The sequence below is a fragment of the Ptychodera flava genome, chromosome 5, assembly GCF_041260155.1.
Source record: "Ptychodera flava strain L36383 chromosome 5, AS_Pfla_20210202, whole genome shotgun sequence".
NCBI lineage: Eukaryota > Metazoa > Hemichordata > Enteropneusta > Ptychoderidae > Ptychodera > Ptychodera flava.
Genome location: NC_091932.1, coordinates 25,114,494 through 25,137,161, shown reverse-complemented (window position 1 = coordinate 25,137,161; position 22,668 = coordinate 25,114,494). Strand labels below are relative to the sequence as shown.

Here is a 22,668-nt window from a genome sequence, read left to right as displayed (position 1 = left end):
TAAAAGAGCGACCAAGTGCATTCGATTGTTTATCTCTTGCTTGATATACTTATCGATGCAAGCATTGATTGATTTAAAACACACTAGCAGTTCTTAATGTCCGAATTTTCTTGTAATTGCAAGCGATAGGATTCGTGAGAATGAAATTGCATAGGGCTCCCTCAAGTGGAAAGGTAACTGAATGTATGTCAAATCTACCCGCACCACAAACCTGATCACAAGGTCACTGTAAATTTAGCCATCGTGGCGATGTTGTGATTATTAAACATGCGGGAGGTCCTGTCTTAATATCAAAAGGAATGTTCACATTGTGACTGTGGTAATAGCGAAGGCTTGTTCGGCATTTTAGAATGAGCCAAGTTATGTTCTTATGCTGCATGTGCACAGTCATGGTGAAAGTAGAAGTGCGCAAATATCACAAGCTTCGTTAACATGGTATGTATTCTGTGCAATAATGTTAGAATATGCGCTATCGACCATACTTGTGTGTATCAAACTCTGAACTTAACGTGCATGCAACGTTTGACCTCAAGTAAGCTTTCCTGTAACACGGTTTTTATGAGATACAGACTTTACTGACAAAATTGTTGTATAATAGTAGGGCACTACTTGCAAGAACAAGACGTATCAAAGATTCTTGGCTACTTACTACATAATCGTTTTAACATGACACATTAATACATCGCTGTCTGTAAAGTATAGTATGAATAAACATTACGTACATAAGTTGTAGACAGATCTGTGGAAGTTTGACAAGCGATTTCAAATTACCATTTCATAATGAAGCTTCATTAACAGCTCATTACCACTGTCATAACATATTAAATAGGTTTTTCGATTATTTCTTAACATTATGTGTTCCGTTTTTGTACAGTTTTGCAGATTTGCAACTTATTCTACCGTTTTGATGTGAATATAAATGTTGCTCAATGACGAAGCTCGTCAGCCATTGATATGCCAATTTTATAATTAACATACTTAATTCTCTGACAGGGAATAGAAAGCACTATCTGAATGTGTTTTTGTGAACAGACATACACGAGAATACAGTTATGTTGATAGAGAAAATTTGTATTCTTAATACGCAAAACAGTAATTAAGAATCGATGAGCTTCATTTATTTTTCAGACGGGGTAGTTCAAATAAAAGGTACTTGTAATTTTTCAGCTCAGAATGAGGACATAATTTGGATATAGTAAACATAACTGGTAAGCAAAACCAACTACCCGTTATTTATTAATAGGCTTAATCTCACTGTAGTTTGATTGTTTATTATCTCCAAACTCATAAATATTAACTACAAGATATAATCCTTCAGCTGGGACTTTAAATTGTCATTTCGTATGACACAAAGCTTTCTAATGTCGAAGCTAGGCTTGCGGAATTTCCAAGTACACGTAAGGTCCCTCGGGGTCTATACGCGCTTCAGCGACATTGATTAATTACCCTCTCACAAGTTATATTTATTTATACTCGTGTTTTTGGCAATAGTAATAGAGTTCTGAGTGACTTTTCCCTTGTATTTGTCAATTTTATATCTATCCGTTTGTATCTAAACACCAAAGGAAATCAACAATGACTTGAAAAGTGACATCACCGTATTGAAAGAACTATATCATTGATAAGACCAATTTTTCACTTTTCCCAAGTTAGTTTTTGGTTTAAAACGTTTTCTGGTTTTCACCAAACAACAACAAAATAACATAGTGTAGTCAGTTATAGGGTAATTGAAATCCACTTCAACACCACTATTAGTGTGAAACTCGTACTCTTCTTAAACCTTTAAAATGTCCCTAAAGCAGAAATGCCTTTGATTCATTCTTCACGAGGTTTGGCAGGAGAAAGTAAGCTAACAATATTGGACACCGTATCACGTATATTGTCGATACATTTTGTCACTAGTATTTACGGGTTCTGGACGTGCTGTATCACCTACCTTGGTTAAACTGTCTTTTGTCGCGTCGCTAGGTACTACCTAGTCGTGCATTGTGTATTAAAAACAAAGACCGATAAATTCTCGTATCACATCCACAGTGCATAATCACACAGTGTGGTGGCTCTGAGCGCCTTCGTTGCTCAGGACAACGCTTACAAGGCAACTTAAATATCAAGAAATACGTAGTACAATAGTAGATGTCAACGGGGTTGTCAAGAGGGTATGGAATAATGGTGACACACTTCAGTCTATCGACTTTGCCCAGGCAGTTTAATCAGTGCCTTTTTATTCGGCGTGTATTGCGCTCTAGAAATCCCAACCGTAAGAAATTCAGAGCGCCTTTTCATTACCTTGGTTTCTGTGCAAGAACGATTGTATTAATCCGCTTGTATTTGATTCCACACCTGCTCATTCTCTGTTTTCTGCTGTAATATTTATAATCCTACGCATGAACACTTTGATATACTGTAGGTGGTCGAATTTACGGTTAGTGACTTTCATTTGGAATGAGGCTGGACATAAACTCACGAAGTTGGCGAAAGACGAGAATTCTACATTCCTTAAATGTTCCGGACTTTGTGAAGGACTGAGTCATTAAAGAGTAACATCGTGTTCATAAAACCGAGGTCATATCTGCCTAGGTGATCTCGGTCCGACCAAAAACGAATCTGCGTATCATCATTCTTCAACTTTACCATAGTGTGGGCGTAGCACACATCTTGGGATTCGTCTTATAAAAGACCTGTCCAATGTCTGTGCGGCTTTATACGCGTGTCTGTGTTTATCTGTGTCCATGGTCAGATGTTTGTTTCTTTGCAGACATGGTCAGCCATTGGTAAGCAAGGCTTGCGTAATTTTATGTAAATTTCATAAATATTGGTTTTGCAGTGGCAGTTATTTAGCGTTGACTACTTAGCGCTATAATTTAATGGTTAAACTTAAAGAAAGACTGATTTGTGAAAAGACGGCAACAAATCAATAATGTTACTAATTTGCTTAGATAGCAATTCGATCTTGACTTCACAATTCTGAGTCGAATATGAAGCAATATAAGACCGCACAAAATGGTAACATCGAGCGTGACGCATGACAACATGGTGACACTCTTCCCATAAGAAGGCCCTTTTGGCAAAATCAATTAATCTCTGTAAGTATAAATCCTACAAAATAGCCCCGAGTCCTGCAAAGATTGGTTGATATATTAATTTTACTAACATATGGCCGAAGGGTTGTAGTCAGAGTATGGATTATCATTCGTCGCTCAAGGCATATTTTAGTTATGATATGAGTGCACACATACTGTCCACGTATATGTGTGACTTTAACAGTTGTAAAGGCTAACCTATACTTGCTGTGGTAAACTATTTCATCTTATGGTGATTGTTTGCTGTTATATCATTCAACTGCCATTCGATTGACAGTAGCGTGTAAATGGTCGTGAAATATAAACTACTAGCGGATCTAATGGGTCACGCTAGACAACTGAACTTATCATTTCTAACCTTTGCTTGTCTTTCTCGGCAAGCAACCCACCACAGAATGTGTTTGTAAAATATAGATGAGTAAGTCAGTGTATTATATATATATATATATATATATATATATATATATATATATATATATATATATATATATATATATATATAATTGTAAAATTTATAGTATAATATAAAATCAAAATCAAAATCATATAAAGAACATGTTTCTATTGTTTTATCATCCCTTTATTTTTGTTTGACATCGGTATTTTCAATGATTATGTAGATGATATGTATATCTAAGAGTTATATTTTCTGGAGAAGGGATCATTAAATCAACCTATAACTTTGCTATTTGATGAAGAACTCTTGTATAACGTAGCTACCATGAAATATACTTAAATTCAACTGTAGCCATTAAAAACGCCGAGAATCTGAACTCATCACTGTTTTAATAAGTACTATTTCCCCTTTATCTTTCGCTGGTTGCTGACGTCTTCGATGTTTTTCTTAGGGCGTGAGGTCAATCGGGAATTTGATTTCCTTGCAATCTCAATTTGTAGGAAAGGGGTATCCAGTATCCTAAAATTTTCGCACAGTGACGTTTGAAATCATCCGAATAGTGGCTGTTCTATTTTGACACCGATGCCTAACAATATTGATGTATATTTTCTGACATTTTCAATATCCTAATCTCAGATTCTAATAGTACATTTCTTATTTAAAGAATGCACCTCTTCTGAAAACACTATGCGATTAGTTGAAATTTATAATCAACGATTTTTATGCCAACAGCGTCGTGTCCGGCATTATCTCTGCCGTTCAGAGACCGCCTCGTTAAAGAATTTTTCGTCGTTTTCGAGTCAAATTTGACACCACAGGACGTGGAATCCCGGTTCTAGAGACATGGTTACAGGGAATTCGAATCGTTGATTATTCGCCTACAGCAGAGTCCTCATCGATTTTTGCAGACCGTGTAAAATATTTATGGTCATTATGAATGCAAATCGTTGATTATTCGAGTACAGCACAGCCCTTATCGGTTTATGCAGACTGCGTAAAATATTACCTATCATAATGACTTAGCATAACCACTTTTACCGATAAGAGTCACAAAGGCAAATGCAAGTACCTGCCTCCTTTTCGGACAAATACTAGGTTTGTCGATATGATTACTCGGATCTGCGATTACCTTCATTCAATCAACACATTGTCTTATGTCTTATCCCATAACGTACATTCTAAAGTTTCAAAATGGTACGAGCATTTTCCCCTATATATAACTGAATACTTTAACAATGTCATGTGCACTTCCGTCAGCCTAGCGCCTTTCACTACGATTAAATGATTGAGAATACTTCTGTAGGGTATACGTCGGGCGTTTCGAATGGATCAATTTTTAATCGAGTTGTTTTTTCTATGAATACATCTCCTAACTAATATTTAGCTGGGTCATTTAAGACAGAATGAGGGTTTGCATTTTACAAGTTAACATTTAGACAAATGTATAATAGTATAATGGTGTTAATTTGCCATATTAAATGTTACTAACTCGTCTGTTTATGAAGATAAGACATCTTGAATATACTGACGAGTTGGTTTCTCACGACAGAATAGACCGTGCTATGCTTCTTCAGTTGTCTTTGGATTTCAGAACCACAAAGTATTTACTAGATAACCGTGTTATATTACTCTAGACTTATATTAAGCATTGAGTGTTTGTATATTATTGACATATCATCTCGTCAATTGTGTATTCACGGAGATAATTTTTAACATGAAATTGCTCTCGTCCGTCTATCTATCTGTCTGTCTGTCTGTCTGTCTCTCTCTCTCTCTCTCTCTCTCTCTCTCTCTCTCTCTCTCTCTCTCTCAATGTGCTTTTGTATGTATGAGAGACACCGCATGCAAATTAATCCACTTTTTAAGTGTTAAAAACACTGGTTTGTGATGAAGCCTCACCCACCCAACCACAATCAAGCGCAGGAGGAAGTAGATGCCGGTTGCGCAAACTCAACAGTTTTCATTTAGGCGTATTTAAATTCACGCATTGACTAAAGGGCCTCACAGGCTGACAGTTTTAGTCTAAGATTATCTAGGAAAGTCATCTCCTAAGGGTGCCAAGTTCCTTCTCACTTATTCAAATTAAACAATCATTGTCAGCTACACGTTCACCTGAAATAGGAGATGAAAGCCTGCATTCAACGCAATATAGCGTTCCGAGTGATTGTTGTTAACCTATACTCATAGCCAATGCAAAGATCATGATAATAGTTGACGCATTGAAACTAAGGTAGCTGTTTTCTGTCAAATAGAATTATAGTTGTCTCAGTAGATGTCTTGGTGATGTTAATAACTCAAACGTTGTACAGTTATGTGCAGAAAACTTATAATGAATTTCAAAATAGCTTGGAATTACAACGTGCTTGGGTGATTAGAAAAACCGTTTCTGCCGATTGAAAATAACGTCAACAGCGTCAATTGCAAACTTAAACATTCCCTTTGGATAGATTTTGCAACAATTTAACCCTACATGACGTCCTCTGTTGGCATTTACGGTACACGTTCAGTGTAGAAAATGCCTATCGTTGTACCAAGCCGTACAAACTGTACTGAAATAAAATCACAGCTTTCTGTGAAGTTTCATCGCCGGGAAAAGTCATAAAAGCAATTTAAGAATGTTCAAGTAGACAGTGTATGCGTGACTTTTTTCAGTGGGAACGCGGCAACACTGACGACATTGACTGTGTCTTAGTGAAAGTCGTATGGGGGTAAATTGTTGCAAAATTTATCAAAGGAGAACTTTTGTATTGAATGCAGGTGGCTTCATTTTCCATCGCCAGAAACGCTTTTATTTTCACCCAAGCACGTTTTAATTCCAAGCTATTTTGAAATTCACTATACATTCGGGTAACATGTTCTTTAAATTCTTAGGCATATCAACTGCAGAGGTATCGTGGCAACTCTTACTCCGATCGGTTTAAAGTACTTAGCGATGCAATTCACAAAGTTCTTCAACGATTTGCGATATTCACAAATAAATGTATTCGTGACATATCCTGTCGTAATTAATGTTTTAAGTGTTACACGTTAAATTCTGTAATTGGTTTACATTTTGGTACAGTACTTCAAAACGCTTCAAGAAATGTTAGCGTATGGCGTTGAGTACGAGTTTGGTTATGAATTATCCCGTCGAGCATGCTATAAATAACAATTCTAAAAATATATAACACAAAATTAAACAATAGCTAACATGTACAGCACTGAATAAGTCATGTATCGGAAGTCAACTACCAGGGACCTCCTGCCGAGTGTTTAAACCAACACATTTCAGTGTCTTTGTCCTTTAGCTCGGAATAGCGTGTCCATAAACCTCTAAATATTTACTATTTTGGTTTTCTCTTTGCCGTCAGAGTCTCATTTTAATTAAATTTGTGATATCAGTATTATTATATATTTTTGCAATTACCCTTTGCTAATGGCTCGGTGAGATAACGGTCAGATAAAATGCGCAGTATTTTTATCATAACTTTTAAAAGTATATGTGCGTGTATCCTACAAACAAGGAGAAGTCTCAGTGTTACTAAAATATAGCTGACATTGAGAAACATCTATTTTGTCTTCTATAGAGTCATTTCGTTTCATCTTACGCTATCAAACACGCCAGATTAAATTTTGCTTTTTACGATCCTTGACAGACAAACCTTGAGGTACCATAACGATCTGTTATGAATCACGTCTTCTTTCTATGACCCTATCTTAAATGAATATTGTGTTGGGGTCCTTAGGGTTGCAATTGATTATGATGCAACCAAACAGAAAGAAAAATAAATGCAAGGACGATGTTGCGGCGTTATCAAAGGCACGATTACCATAAATGTCATTATAAACTTGGTTTACGATGTAACGTGGCACCTGTAATCAACCCTACGTTATTCAGATAATCTAGACGAATCCGTGATGTCAGTATAGCGGGGCTTTTAGAAGTTTAATACCCCTGAGTTGGTCAAAATGAAAGAATCGCCACCCACGAAATAAATAATACACTTAAAGCGCCTTCGTGGTTACAAGATTCCTTTACATCCCCTTAATGCGGTTAATCTTTATGTTTAATGCGACTTTATAGCATAATTCGATGCCAAAATTTTCGAACCTATAGCTAGAGAAGCAGGCGAGAGCGACTAGGGACGTACGCTAAAGACAGCACAGAAAATAGACAAACATGGAAAAAGATCAAAAAATCTGAGAACGATTAGGTTAAAAAAGATGTTGAAACAGAGATATGCAAAGATATACAGGCAGATAATCCCACATATACACATATACACGGAAGGACACGAAAAAAACAGTGTAGGGGTATCCCAGAACGATTTAGAGAGCTTGAAAGAGACGGGAAAAGATGTCAGACTGGTACACGTCATAAATTACCCGTCTTGCGAACGGCGCAGTGTTTACTGAATCAGGAACTTCAAAGGTGATATCTTCAATAGACGGTTTCTGCTGTGATAGAATTAGAAACATTAAGCTAAATGTCATTGCGTATCAAGGCGACCGTGCGAGCCCGCATTATATACATAAAGTTTTAACTGCAAGAATCTTGTTTCGAGGAATCATGTATTATTGAAGGCAACGGTGCGGGCATTCTTCGGAACGTGACCCCCTGTCAGTCATTCATCTTTCCATGCATACATTCATGAGCCATCGCTCGCCCTGGATAGTAATACATCCGACAGATAAGAAGCATATATTTTTGTTAAAAAAAATTTACAATGGGTTATGAAATATACACAAGTGATAAAATGCACACATACGATACGCGATAGGTGCTTTTGCTATTACTCGAACTGTTAGCGTTTCATGATGCACAAACCAAGCTTTTACGTAATTTGGTCTTTTTATTATGTCATTTCATTACTTGTTCGTCATCAACTTTAATCTGCTTCAATTTACGAACCATATTTCCTTCCTGTCTATGTGTTCTGTGCTTATGTTATTGTTGAGATACTTGAATTTTCTCCACAATTTAGAATGGCGTGAGTACATTGTATCACGTTCCTTCCCTTTTTTCTAAAGTTTTATTAAGCTTACTTCAAATTTGAGAGATGCAACTTGAATAAAAAGACTCCATCGATACTTTGCTTCATAAGGTAGTATTCGTCTTGAAATGGAAACAGTTAAACTTTTTACTCAAACATTTCTCCTTGAAACGTTTAACCACTCTCTGACCAAATCAAGAATAAAAAGCAGGGGTCACTATGCAAAGTTTGGCACTACAAAAACAAATCAGCTAACATGTTTAGTGATTTTTGAAATTCCAAATTATTGTCATCCCTGTGTTAACTCTAAAGGGAAAATAAAATGTTTGATTTTCGAGACACAAAGACGGTAAAAATCTTTCTCATTCCAAGAGCTTTAAAATGAATCCCTTCATGTGGTAGATCAGAAAGAATTATAAAGATTTGCGTGTCCGCATATCTACCTTAGTAAGCTTTTCCCCTGAAAATATTACCGGTATCCACTTTAAACTTTCAATGTTCAATCCCATAGTAAGGGAACGAGCACAATTAACGGTAGGGGGGGCTGGAAGAGAAAATATGTGGTGCATATGTTGTTTACAGGTCCCCTCTAACACCAGCAACAATTTTTATGGCTCCCCCCATCATCGGCAACAAAATTTTTGAGGCCCTCCTCCCCAAAAAAGAAAGGTCACATAGGTACAAAGTTGTGCACATATGTAAAATCCTTATAACTTTTAATATATGCTTTAGTGAAAACAACATTCTTGCATTCTTGAAATAAATAGTAAACAAATAAATATATAAATAATAAACAAACAAAATAACATATGTTCAAGCTTTTTTTCAGTATTTTTTTTTCCTGTGTGTCCATTACGTATTCTAGTTCTTCCTATAGCATGATGAAATCACCAGTTTCAGCCTAGCCTCTGTATCATTACCAACCATTATTATTGTTGACAAATGAAGTCAATTTTCAATAATAATATTGCTCATTTTACACATAACAACTGCATTGTGAGGTTTAAGACTTGGTATTTCATCATGCTACAAGAAGTTTAACAAGGAACTCCAGCTTCAACAAGGAACAAAAATGCTGAAAAATATTCTCTGTCTGTCATGGTGTAAAAAAATTTGGTTGCCCATCCCTTACCTTCCCTTGGATTTTCATGGCCTACCCCAAGAACACTCATTTTTTCTCGTGCCCCCCATTTTCTCTTCCGGCCCCCCTGCCGTTAATTGTGCTCGGTCCCTAATCGTACACAGAATCAGCTTCTCATTAATACAAAAGGCAGTTTTCTATGCTGTGTGAGATATTGAAGATATCATTCTGCACTGTGCTATTAGTAAGATGTTGTTTTGCAATTTGTGGACTATGATAGAAGACGGGTATTCGTAGGGTTAACAACACAACGTTAGGGTAATTAATTATACTCATCTAAACAGATACTTAACTTGTCTTACATTTCTGGCAACTGATTACAACTTTTACCTGAATTAAGAAAAAAAAATGACACACAGTACTGACGCTGAATGTCATCTACATGTATTTGAGTGAAATGAATGTTTATGTGACGACAATGATTCGTCCGGTTCCATGGCGTTACTTTAGATTGCAGTAGAGGAGATGGACTCTCTAATGACACTAATCCCTGGGATCAGACTGTTATTTTATGCGGTGAAAATGGCACGAAATACAAGTGAACAACATTGGACAGGGAATTTTTAAGATGCACTTCGAGAGACGGTAGAATTTGGCAATGAGCACGAGCGATAAACACCGGTAGGAAGATCATTTTTGCGTTTGAAAGAGGCTTTGCTTTATGATTTCATATTCAATTAAGTTGTTTATTTTATTGTGATTTGAATATTTAGTTTCAATGGCATTTATTTGTTATCGTGGCTGTTTAATTTATCTTTTGTTTCATTCAATCGGTTTTGTATTTATAATTTATTTATTGATTTATTTGTTTATTTGTTTGTTTATACATTTATTACTTGGGCCAAAGACGTTACGTCCAAAAGTATCGCAGACGGGGGAAATAGGTTCAAAAATGCTCAGCCACAAAATGCAGAAAGCACATGGTCGAATTTTAAAGACACGTACATGTGACGCAAGTCCAACGTTACACTTTGCGCAGCTCGTGTTTACTCTTCCAATATAAACGATGGTACTTTGAAATCTTCGAAAGTCGCACACCTACACACTGTGATACAAAGAATTGCAGGGTGTGTTTGGATAAATTATAATGAGACGAAAAACGGCGTTTTAGCGTGGACCACGTAAACTCCTGTATTTCGTAAGTGTTTTGATGTATCTTCTGGGTTCCAAGTTCCCTTAAAAACTTTCACTTACTTCATCCGGGAAAAGTGATATAAATGTACACAATGGCGATTCTTGATGGACTGTTTTTCACAAGGATCGCTGCGCTGCACATATTATGCACCCTCCCTGGTTTCCCTACTGCAATCCAACTTTTTTTTAATTTAATAACCAATAATTTTAGTTTTAGTTTTTACTGTAACCGCATACTGAGAATGATTTAAAACTCTTTCAAACAGGAAAGTAAGGGTTCATTTCATGCCGAATGGATGTCCGCTTTACTAACACAACAGCTGTTTTCAGCCATTCTTTAATTTCGCACGGGCGATGAATAATTTATCGGCGTGAGTAGGATGAATAGGGGAATGATCGTGAAATAAACGTCAGGGCATATTCTATGCTGATCAAGGATAACGTCATCTCCAATATTTCCTTAGCCACGATTCCACAGCCTATGAATTATTAAGGAATGCTGATAGCCTCCCACACTCTACCCTGAGATATAATTTAAATTAAGAAATTGGATTGCGTATCAAAGCGATTTAATTGCAAATCCTATCGATATAATGGTAGCAGTGAGTTATAACACGCTGTAACTTCTAGGGGACAATATTTAATTAGTTACTTGACGTTCACCTCTTAGAGCACACATATTTGAAGTTATTGTCATACTTCTTTGGCATTCGGCGATTGGCGACCATTCAATGTTTCCATGACAGCCAAGAAGTGTGCCGGTTATTACAAGGAATTTTTTTGAGGTCACCATGGCTTGTGCTCTTAATCAAAGTGACAAGATAGAAACCTATCGATATGGAATCACAACTCTATTGATCTTCTTCCAGAAAGGTCGCCAAAATTCAAGCGAAAAGCTGCGTGTGTGGTGAAAGGATAATACCCGATGCCATATATGAAGGTTTATGCGTAAAGGCCGAAAATCTACCGGTTTCCATTATTCGAACTAAGACATGGAACATATGTGATCACAAATATGGTTTCAGTAGACACACGGACCCTATGGCGCAACAAAATACCAGCATTGGAGCAAACGGAATCTAAGACCTGTTCATTTCATGCAGTTGCTTCTGTACATGCACTTTTAACGCAGTTTGGGCTCGAAGTGACTTATTCACCCAGGTCGCTGTTCAAACGTCAAGGAAAGACAAGTTTCCGAATCGAATATTTCTATCATCCAATGCCCCCTTCCCTCTGGTATGGCATTTCCGTGAATGCAGTGTCTTATAGATGACGTGGCCATACGAGGTTGATGACCCTTGATAGGGCGGGATTGGTAGGCAACATATAGGAAGCTGCATGGCCACTGACTTTCCTCTTTACAGATAGCTTTAAATAGCTCACATGTGTACGCACTTTAAGGACTAATTGATACATTTTCAACAGCATTTCGGTTGCATATTTTTATTACACTATATGCAGTGTTTTAGAAAATTGAATATGAGACCTTTTGAACTGGTGATTAATCATCGCCGAGACATCTGCCATTTGTTGCTTAATTTATTTCCAAACTATGACCATGAGCGATAACGAGAAAGCCGCTTGATCAAAACCTGCGTGGCCACTGACTCTTTTCTCTAGAAGCGAGTTACTCTAAGTATAGTGCACCTAACTTAATGGCGTAAGGAGGCCAATGTCGAAGCTTTGATCGGGAAATGACACTTTAGATCAGGCACTTTTAAAGCTATGCCTTTTTAACGCTGTTAATGTTGTTTAACTTAACTGGACTTTACATCGAGTTAAATCCCATTGAAATTATTTGTACTTTGATTGTATGTGTCTTTCGTTCCTACAATCGGCTGATTGTCACGAAACGTAATCACATCTCAATGTACGTTTGGAAGGTTAAACATAAGACACGCTTTTACAACATTTGGTCGGAATAAACAACACAATGGCGGGGTTTTCTCTATCTTATTATAAATCTATGCCATAGACTTAAGGTAGATCGCGCCTTAAATTTTTACAATTCTTTTCTGATATACCACTTGTTGGGGTTCATTTAAGCTCTAGATGTAAGAAAACTTTTCACCGGTTTAGTTTTTCGAAATTCGAAAATTTTATTTTTCTCCATAGAGTTAACACAGGGATGGTTGCCATTTTGAATTTCAAATATCGGTAAATCCAGTGGTTATTTGTTTCTCTAGTACCAAAATTAGCTCGGTGACCCCCGATTGTCATTCTCCATTTTGAAAGAGAATGGTTGAAAGACTCCTTACGAGAAGTTTAAGAAAAATTTTGTCTTTCACTTTCGAGGCGCATGCTACCTTAATACAGTGCAGTGATTTAGGAAGGGAAAGAGGTACAGCTGCTTGTCTGCATCAATGTACACTGTCTTTGAAATATTCGAGTCGTTGCCCTGTATTACGTAAACTTTGAATATGAAATTATACTTACTGCTTTTGCACAGTTTCTTATTCCCCAAGCAAGTTAAAATTATGCATCATTGTGCTGAACAGATTAGTAAGTATTTTGTAAATGTTATTGACCCAATCGTCGACTCTCGAAAGACTGTTTTATAAACAATTACCAGGAAATTTAATGTTCTGAATCATCGGCCATCACCCTACCAGAAATCAGTAAAATATAAATCAAATTTTAAATAAGGCTATTTAATAGCAATTAAACGTTTCCTGTATATTGTGTGGCGATGAACATTACTAACAAACCAAATTCATGCACTCTATGAGACCGCTTGGGTTGTTAGTCAGTCGTGCGCATGCGCCTCTCTACATAAAGTGAAATATATGAGCGGCGTTGTTTTCACGGCACTTGCAACATGTCCTCAGCGGTGGGCGTACACTCTGCTGAAGTGTATCATTCTCTACGAAATATTTCAATTCAGACGAGCACTATCTATTGGCTGTAAACGTATATTCGATTTTGCAGGCCCGCTGCAAATGTTGATCCTCGATTTATCGCTATCTCCGAAGAGACAGGGCGTCGTAAACGAGGAAAGGTAGGAAATATCCCTTATTTAGGTTCATAGATATATCTTTCTAACCAAAAATAATAACGCTCTGCCTCCTACTCTCTTTTTTCATCGGCATCTAACTATTATTTGTAAAACTTCATTTGCTTGCTATTTCTATCATTTATTTCAAGAGTCGATGTGCTCAGATAATGTTTTCAAAATTATATTTTTCACGGACAAAATTTACTCCTCTCGGTAACAGGACCCTTTAAGCTAAAAAAACACATCTGTTTCTCTTGGTCTGAGTTTACAAGCTTTGATGGTGCTCACTTTTTCGCTGCCGGTCGTCTCGACCACACCTTTTGCACTACATCCATTTTAATTTGCAACGGTTTCTTTATCAAATCATGGTTTTTCCATCATTATAGTTTTGCTTGAAGCTATCGTGTCTGAGTGGCTTTATTTACAATTTACCCGTCGTACACTGCTCGCGTCAAGACAGCGTTTACGCAAATCGGCAACGGACAAAGCGAATGACAAATCTGAGTGAGAAACCAGGTCTCGTTCTTCTAACTGCAAAGTGTGAAAAGCAATCTGAATACGCGTTTCTGAACAGCACCCTGATTACGAAATGTAATGTACCCCCACCCCTTCCTTCGAATCAACATAAAAGGCGGGCAAGCGGTTACGTGCATCTACGACGAAATTCTGCAGCGAACTTTATACGTTGATAACACGTCATATGTACAGGGACGGAAACGCATCATCGTCTGAAAATATGATGGAAATCAGGAACTGTTATGGACGACGTTCAATGATACCCAACGATAATCATCTTCGTATTCGGATAACGAGCTCAGATGAATTTTCCTTGCAATATTCTAACATCCATTTGCCGTCGATGCATTCTATCCTTTCTCGGACTTCTGCCTTACATGCATAATTGAGTAGAGTGAAATGTCAGAAAATGCCCACGAATAACCACATGTAAATTTCAATTATGTTGATTTCTCACCGCGACTGATAAATATCTATGATTACCATGTGTACATATAAGACAATTGCCTGATATGTTTTTAATTATCTTTATCTCGGTTGTAGACTAATTTATCTATATTTGTTCGACCCATCTGATTTTATTTGCAAAAATAATTTACTTTTTATTTGATGCATTGACCGAACTAGTGATTTACACCCTTTATTCTAGTTCAATATTTGATCAGGTGCTGACGGCTGATTTACTGATCCTGATTGTAGCTTATTCGGTGAACAAGAGGCGTTCAACTTTCATGAGATGGGGTGCTGTAAAAGAGAGTTGTAAATATGTCCCGCGATTGACAGTGGGATTTGCACACTCTTGCTCACCATGGGATTGTTGAGTGTAAAGGCATTATGCTCGTGCCATATTAATGCTCACTCTGCGCGAGGAGTTTAAAGTGCTTTACGCTTATCCCCAGGCTCGATTTTAAAAGGCGGACATCCGATGACGTCGTACGCGGCTCTGTGACCCAAAAGACTGTAATGTCTCGTCGGATATGCTTGGTCCAAGTCCAGGAGTATATCTCGGCCTTCCTTATTTCAAGGTCAGTGTTTCACACATATAGCTAATATAGCTATATGACGGCTTGGCAAGGATCATTTCTCGTTCAAGCATCAAAGCTCCTTAGCGGTTTCTTTACCTGATTGGCTGAGTGGAATATTAACATTTTCATATGAGGTCCATTTTGCGCTGCAGTGTAAAATTATACGGATCTAGATGGCGCCAGCTCCGAGCGATAATGTCTGAGACAATAACCGGCTCGAAGCCTTGTGCAGTATAATGGACAGTCGCAATTGGGTCAGCCGAGCTGTTCGTTATGTATTGCTGTTCACTTCTCGTCAGTGTAATCTTTCGAGCCTAAACTAATCACAAATCGCCAGACGATTGTTCGCTAACCATACCAATGGTAGTCACTGTGCTTCTAATTGCTATCGTCCAATGGGCAAGAAACATGTGTTTGTTTAACACGATAGACGAAGGTAATAATATCATCCCAAATGATTCAAACATACCGTCATAAGTATTTCGTCATTATGTGGTACTAAAAGAAGCTACAAAGATTTACCCTGGGATTTCATTGGAATTTCTCAATGAAAGCGAGTCGGTAACTTTCAATGCTGAATGAATTTGCATCAAATAGAGGATGAGGATTCTCTCCTTCATATTGAAGTCTTAGGGCGCTTTCCTTGGTGACTGCTAATGACGTTTTCCACACTGTTGCACAGGTCCCTGTGGGCGGTAACGATGGATAGGCGCATGCAAATATTGCCGTTCAGTGGTCTTGTTTCTCGCAGGGATGTGAAATGTTGCCAGTTTCGCTTTACGCTTGCGTCTTTGTTTGAGTATCAGTTTAGCATGGCTACCTGTTCCTACGAATTGCAGTGCCACCATCGTATTTGAATAAATGTCTTCTAGTTGTACAATCTCGTCCTAACATACCACTGGGTTCAACTGACGAAATTAATATCACCGTTGGTTTATTATCCACCGCTGGGAACGAGATGCGTTGCTAAGTCGTTTTTGGCTTTGTAAGACATGGACAGGATACTGCGGTCCAGTGGATGCGAAGCTAAAAGCATTTTGATAGTAAAAATAGGTGCGGCGGCGCTAATAGTTTGACGTAGACTGTATATCCGGATTTACTCTCATTTATACACGTAACTTTGCCATTTTATTTTTGCGCTTCAGTTAAAGCATGGTAATTGGTTGCCCCTTGACGCAAATTCTACATTTTTCAGACCCTTCCGAAAGAACTTTGACGTTAGCTAAGTCTCTTCCTGCACTAAAGACCCCTGAGAGGGTTTTTTTCCAAAAGCGGCGAAATTATTTGCGTCACATGATTTTTATATGAAACTGATGACAAGTGCAAAAATAAATTACGGTCGATATGTGTGAACTTCTGATGGTACATTCCGATTGAGAGGGCAATACAAAATGGATGAAAAAATATATTGAATGTTAATGGGAAGATAGTAAGCTAACCTTGAAGCAAATAGATTCAAAGCAAAATTCACTTGCTACGTACATTTTTTATTCGTTGATTCATTCGATCTGCATCTTCGTACGCATGTGAAAACTGTGTAATTAGGTTGCTGTATAATGAAACGTTCACTTCGTATTTGTCAATGTTACTAATTTAGGATCCCGTCGTCTATGTAACATACGCTGTATCTTTCGATGTCCAACTAACTCGCGCTTAGCGAATTTTCATCAACAACGACCAAGTTGATTTTTAGCACTACTTTTATCTATTCTGCAGTAAGACGGTATTGTCTTAGCTCTTATTCTCTAAACGTGTTAAGAAAATGCTCAAGAAACCGATAGTAAGGACTAAGGTTATATTGACATAAATTTTTTTGTACATGTAAGAAAGAAATAGACGCTAACTGGCTAAAGGCTGCTCTTATAAGTAGAAGGTATGTATGTACGTATATATTTATGTATGTATGTATGTATGTATTTATGTATGTATGTATGTATGTATGTATTGCTCTTATAAGTAGAAGGTATGTATGTACGTATATATTTATGTATGTATGTATGTATTTATGTATGTATGTATGTATGTATGTATGTATGTATGTATGTATGTATGTATGTATGTATGTATGTATGTATGTATGTATGTATGTATGTATGTATGTATGTATGTGTGTGTGCGCGCGTGCGTGCGTGCGTGCGAGCGTGCGTGCGTGAATGTATGTATGTATGTATGTATGTATGTATGTATGTATGTATGTATGTATGTATGTATGTATGTATGTATGTATGTATGTATGTTTATTTGTTTGTTTGTATGTTAATTCAAATAACTTTACACGATAAGCAACGATGGACTTGCAAAACACATGTTGGGTAAAGACAACATTTGACAATATTTCACAAAATGATCTTTGTAGTTCCACACAAGGACGCAGGGAATGTATTATTCAAAATAATACGCATGTTCTTCCGGAATTCCAATCTGCGCGGCAGTTAGATTAAAGGATGCGATTATTCCATGTAGTCTTGGCAGTGGTGTTGTAGATATGAACTACCTACGCCATTTGTTGAAGATTTATCGGTGACGAGAAAATTAAACGAGAAGTGAGCTAAATGAGATCACGTGGAGACTCTCTCAATTTAATAGCCTCACGTCTGGAATGATTTCACAGGAAAACTAACCAGCGGTTTGACTGTCGTCGCAAACTGTTGTCCAGCTAATCAACCCGAAAGATGCAATACTGGTGTCAAATGTGTGTGTGTTTGTTAGAGTTAGAAAGGGTGAACAACCTTATTGCAAGATACATTGATACAAATACGCATGTGTTGATGGATCTGTTGGTCGAAAGGCTGGTATGTTGGTAGAAAGATAAGGAAGTTGAAACAGTTGGCAGGAACCCGAGTATGTAGGTAATGTCAGCAGAACATTTGCAGAGTAAGTAGGTATTTTCGAAAATAGTAAGGTGTGAAATGAAAGTGCGTTTGCAAATAGTACCTGGATGATTATGCTATCAGTATAAAGGGACTTTTAGTTTGAGTTGATGGCGTGATTTTGAGGTGGGATGGAGAGGACGTTTTTAGATATTTTAGTAGAAAGTGAGTACCTTATATTTTCAGTATTGAAATCAGATGATTCGTTTTCTAAAGGTATGGGAAGGAAGGAATGTAGATAGGTATAGGTAGAAAATTAAATAGGTTTGCAACCGAGAATTAGATGAAAAGGTACAAGATGAGGTAAGAGAAACGAGATTTGTTGAAATAAACACAACCCATTTACAAGACCCCTTCCACTGGTATCGTTTCCTTATCAACAGGATTTATTTTTCTTCAATTACATTATTTTCTTTCACTTTTTCGAATTAAATTCGTAAAGCACCATTAGCAATCATTTCAACGCCCCTTGCGATGAACCGCAACGTTTTATTAGAGAAAGCTGGTATGGTTCTCTTGTCGGTGGACAAATGATGCAAATTAGTACACAGCGTTCTACTATTAATATCGCTTATTAACAATATACATGTAAAAATACAGCTATAGGTCATCTGAAGCTTATATGTAAAAATCGACGTTTGTTGCTATTGATTCGATTAATTTAAATGTTGCACACGCCTGTTAGGGAAATTACATTCCAAGTATAATAACTTGCAAGGCTGAAGGGTAAACAATTTGCTATGCCGACCACAAATTCAAAAAAATACACGTAGTCTAACAACTAGGAAAAGCACATTGGCGCATCATCTAGATTGATCGACATATCACACTTTTAAAAATGATATGTAAAAAGTTAAAATAAATTAAAGGGCTAGTAAAAGAGTGAAACGTTGTGGGAATACTCGAGGGTTAATGTACAAATGCTGGTATATTACAGCTACAGTCACTCAGGATACACAGTCGTGTATACATTACGTGTACTTGTTGTATGTCGCACACAAGTTTTGTAGATGACATTGCAGATAAAAAGAACCGACTCATTTGAATGTTTTGATAGAACACACATAGGAAGTGCTAAATTACTCATGGAGCTGATTGTAGAGACTGAAGTAATTAGGGTAGCGCTCTGGAGAGACAAACCATGATGCAGTATTTGCAGACGGATGCCAATCTGCTTTCATGGACAAATATTAATAAACAGTGGAGTGGTATGTCACTTAGACGTCTGCCTCTGTCAAAGACAAGTTTTACTTTTAAGAAAATGCATGCCTTTCAACTATTACACTGCATAAACCTTCAAATTGTATTGAAAATACTAAGAACTACATTTGAGTGTTTGGATAGAACACACAAAGGAAGTTCTAAAGTACTTATCGATCTGCTTGCAGAGACTGGAGTTAATTAAGATGAAGTCAATTAGTCCAAGCTTCCTGATGCACACACATAGCAGGTTAGGCAGTGACATGTTTAATTTGCATTATAATTTTTTTATACTGGTATTCTTAACCATGACATGAAAGCAAATATGTATTGTGTGGTATCCATGACTCAGTGTTTTTATTGAAAATATTTTCATTAAAACTTGCACATGGCAAAATAAAAACTAGTATTCGATGAACACTTCTGTCTGACATAAATGTCGAAGTGGCTGCTTCACAGAAAAACTGATCAGCATCCGTCTGCATTCTTTGTATCATGTTTCGTCTACCCGAAGTCAACGCAGTGTTGACATTGTAACCAACAGCAAACTGTTTAGATATCATCGGCATGATTAGTAGTTCGGCACCTCAGTTGTGTGTTCTATCCAAAAGCTTAAATTAGTCACTTCTTTTTATCTGCAATGTAATCTATAAAATTTGTGTGCGACGTACAAAAAAGTAAACGTGATGTATACGCGATTATCTATCCTGAGTGACTGTAGCTGTAGTCCGGATGATAGCGCTTTTTTACATAGTGGCTGATTGTTCAATTTTGGTCTGGCTCTTTAGGCAATATTTCCAACATTTAAGTGATCCCAGCAATATCCATTTGCTGAGGTTTATAAGGACATTGATTGTGCGATTGACCTTTTGCAACCTGGGGAATGTGCTTTACGTTGTGTTGTTAGCAGAGGTCCAACTTTCATATCCAAAATCAATATATGATCATGAAACCGACTTTAGCGATTTTCATGGAGCTACAAAAATAATTACAAGAACCACGCTAAATAAGCATGCACATTTAGCGATGTATACAAAGGACAGGTTATTAGCCCAATAATGATCGATTTGTCACACGCAGAGACATTACGTTTTACTTATGACAGATCGATGAACTAAACAGGGCAGTGCACTTCACTGTTAAAGCAATTTCCCAATGTTATAACCTACTGGTCATCAACAGCGTTAAAGTCGCTGACACGCAAGAGTCGATGAGAAACAGGCCTCCGCTCTCTCCATATTCGGGCTATTCCCTCGAGTGAAATACGGAAGCCAGTAATGTATGTGCAGTATATTTTCTTTGTCAATATTATCATTGCAGTTACTTTTTATCAAAACATGATCTTGAAAACAACAAACGTATATCCCGTACACTCAAACCTTAAGACTCACTTCTAAAAATATATTCACAAACTTACAGCCAGTAAAACTTATCTACTACCTAGTGACAATTTTAAATTTCATCTTGCCCTTTTCCTCAGAAAAGGTCGGTGGGTTTTCGTAAACAAATATTTAGAATTGTATACATGCGTTTGATTTAAATTATTGGCCACTAGTTCACTTTTTTAAATTTTATTTTAGGTAAAAGTTATATTGCAAAACTCACCAAATTAGTTAAAGACTTTTTTCACTCCGTTTGACATACATTTACAATCCTGACGAATAAAAACCAAGATCAATCTTACAAGCGAACAATTGCCTTTCAGCGACACATTAAGAATGGCTTTTCTAATTACACTAGCGTATTGACACTACACGTATCACAAATCACCTCGAAATATAATTAAACCTGCCTCGATTCTATTTCTCATCAAAAACACGGTATTCATGTTCCTGATTAGCCTGTACAAACTCAATGAATATTGCCCTTATCATTTATTAACTCACTTTGAACTGAGTGAGTATTTTCCGTGTGGGTAAAGACACGTCGTGACTTAAAGCGGCCTAGCGGTACACTTCATATCCAGAAATAATATGCATATAAAGGCATAGTGAAGAACCACAAAAAAACGAATTCGAGGAAGAAAAAAACCAATATATATATATATATATATATATATATATATATATATATATATATATATAATATATATATATATACTTGTTTAGTTCAAGATCAGCTGGAGTAGAGTGCTCAATACTAGAGTAGAGCTATATATATATATATATATATATATATATATAATATATAATATATATATATATATATATTCTGTGCTCGCGCTGTCGCTCGTAACGCTCGTAAATTGCTACAAAAATTGAAAACTTACGAAGAATAATGTAAGAACGATCGGAGATTAAAGAAGGATGATTTTCGGTTAACATTGTGAATCATTGCGCGGAAACCCTGTCTCATATCCATATCTCGTCTTGCAAAAACTACCCTTCTCCGGTCGTTAGCTGTGTATCATGTTTATCGACAGCGAAGTTCTTGGGCACGCAACTGTCATGTGATAGCGTTAGACTTTGAGCAGAGCTAAAATAGCATGCGCAAAAAAGTTTCAAGATCTCCGGGTCGCGTACTTTGTTTCGAGACACCCAAACACTCACATGCTGTCAACTTTCTCCTTACGTCGCTCAAATAGTCACCTACCTACGTGCACATAATCCCTTGTTTATGCTATAATTAAGCAATAAAGCACACCCAGCGATGGTATACCACGAGATTTTGACCAGTTCACGACATCTATGCACGAGTGATAGCGAATGCATATATGAAGTGAAATGGTCAGAATTATTATATCATAACAGTATATTGAAATTCTGAGGAATTTTTCTCAAGCTGAGAGCTAGCGCGCATGCCAGCCGTGGTATATCGCCAATATACCACGGGTTTTTTTGCGTCTCGACCAATCAGATCGCTGTATTTGCACCATCAATATACTGGTATGATATAATATAATATAGTACCATTACTCTGCAATCCTTATCGAGCTTTGTATCCTTCATTTATACACAAGCAAGTTGGGTATGTATCTTCTCACGGGACACAGAGCTGGGTGCAGGATTGCAGAACAATATCAAAAATTGAGGAAACATAACTATGTTTGATAGTAGTCCTCGAGCTTCACGCATTCACGCCATCGTTAAATGGTTAGATTGTCATTGAGTGAAATTTGCTTTAAGTGCAAATCATGTCCAATCTTCAATCTGATTTTGAAAAAGGTATATAAGCAAATTTCGGACATTAAAATCCGACTGTATGAAGTCGCGTTAATGAGTGAAAATCAGGTAAAAGGTATCGATATATATATATATATATATATATATATATATATATATATATATAATATATATATATATATATATATATGAAAATCAAGTAAAAGGTATCATAT

At 36.9% G+C, this 22,668-nt stretch overlaps 1 protein-coding gene across 4 annotated transcripts in view; it reads left to right on the top strand.

Annotated features, from left to right (window-relative positions):
- LOC139133357 (trissin receptor-like) overlaps window positions 1-22,668 on the top strand; it is a 164,611-nt gene that overhangs the window by 107,254 nt on the left and 34,689 nt on the right. Inside the window, exon 3 of one of the 4 annotated variants that reach the window (XM_070699911.1) lies at window positions 13,654-13,723. The exons of the other annotated variants lie outside the window; for them this stretch is intronic. The gene's annotated coding sequence lies outside the window, so the exon portion shown is untranslated. The remainder of the gene's footprint in view (window positions 1-13,653; window positions 13,724-22,668) is intronic. 4 annotated transcript variants of the gene reach the window in all.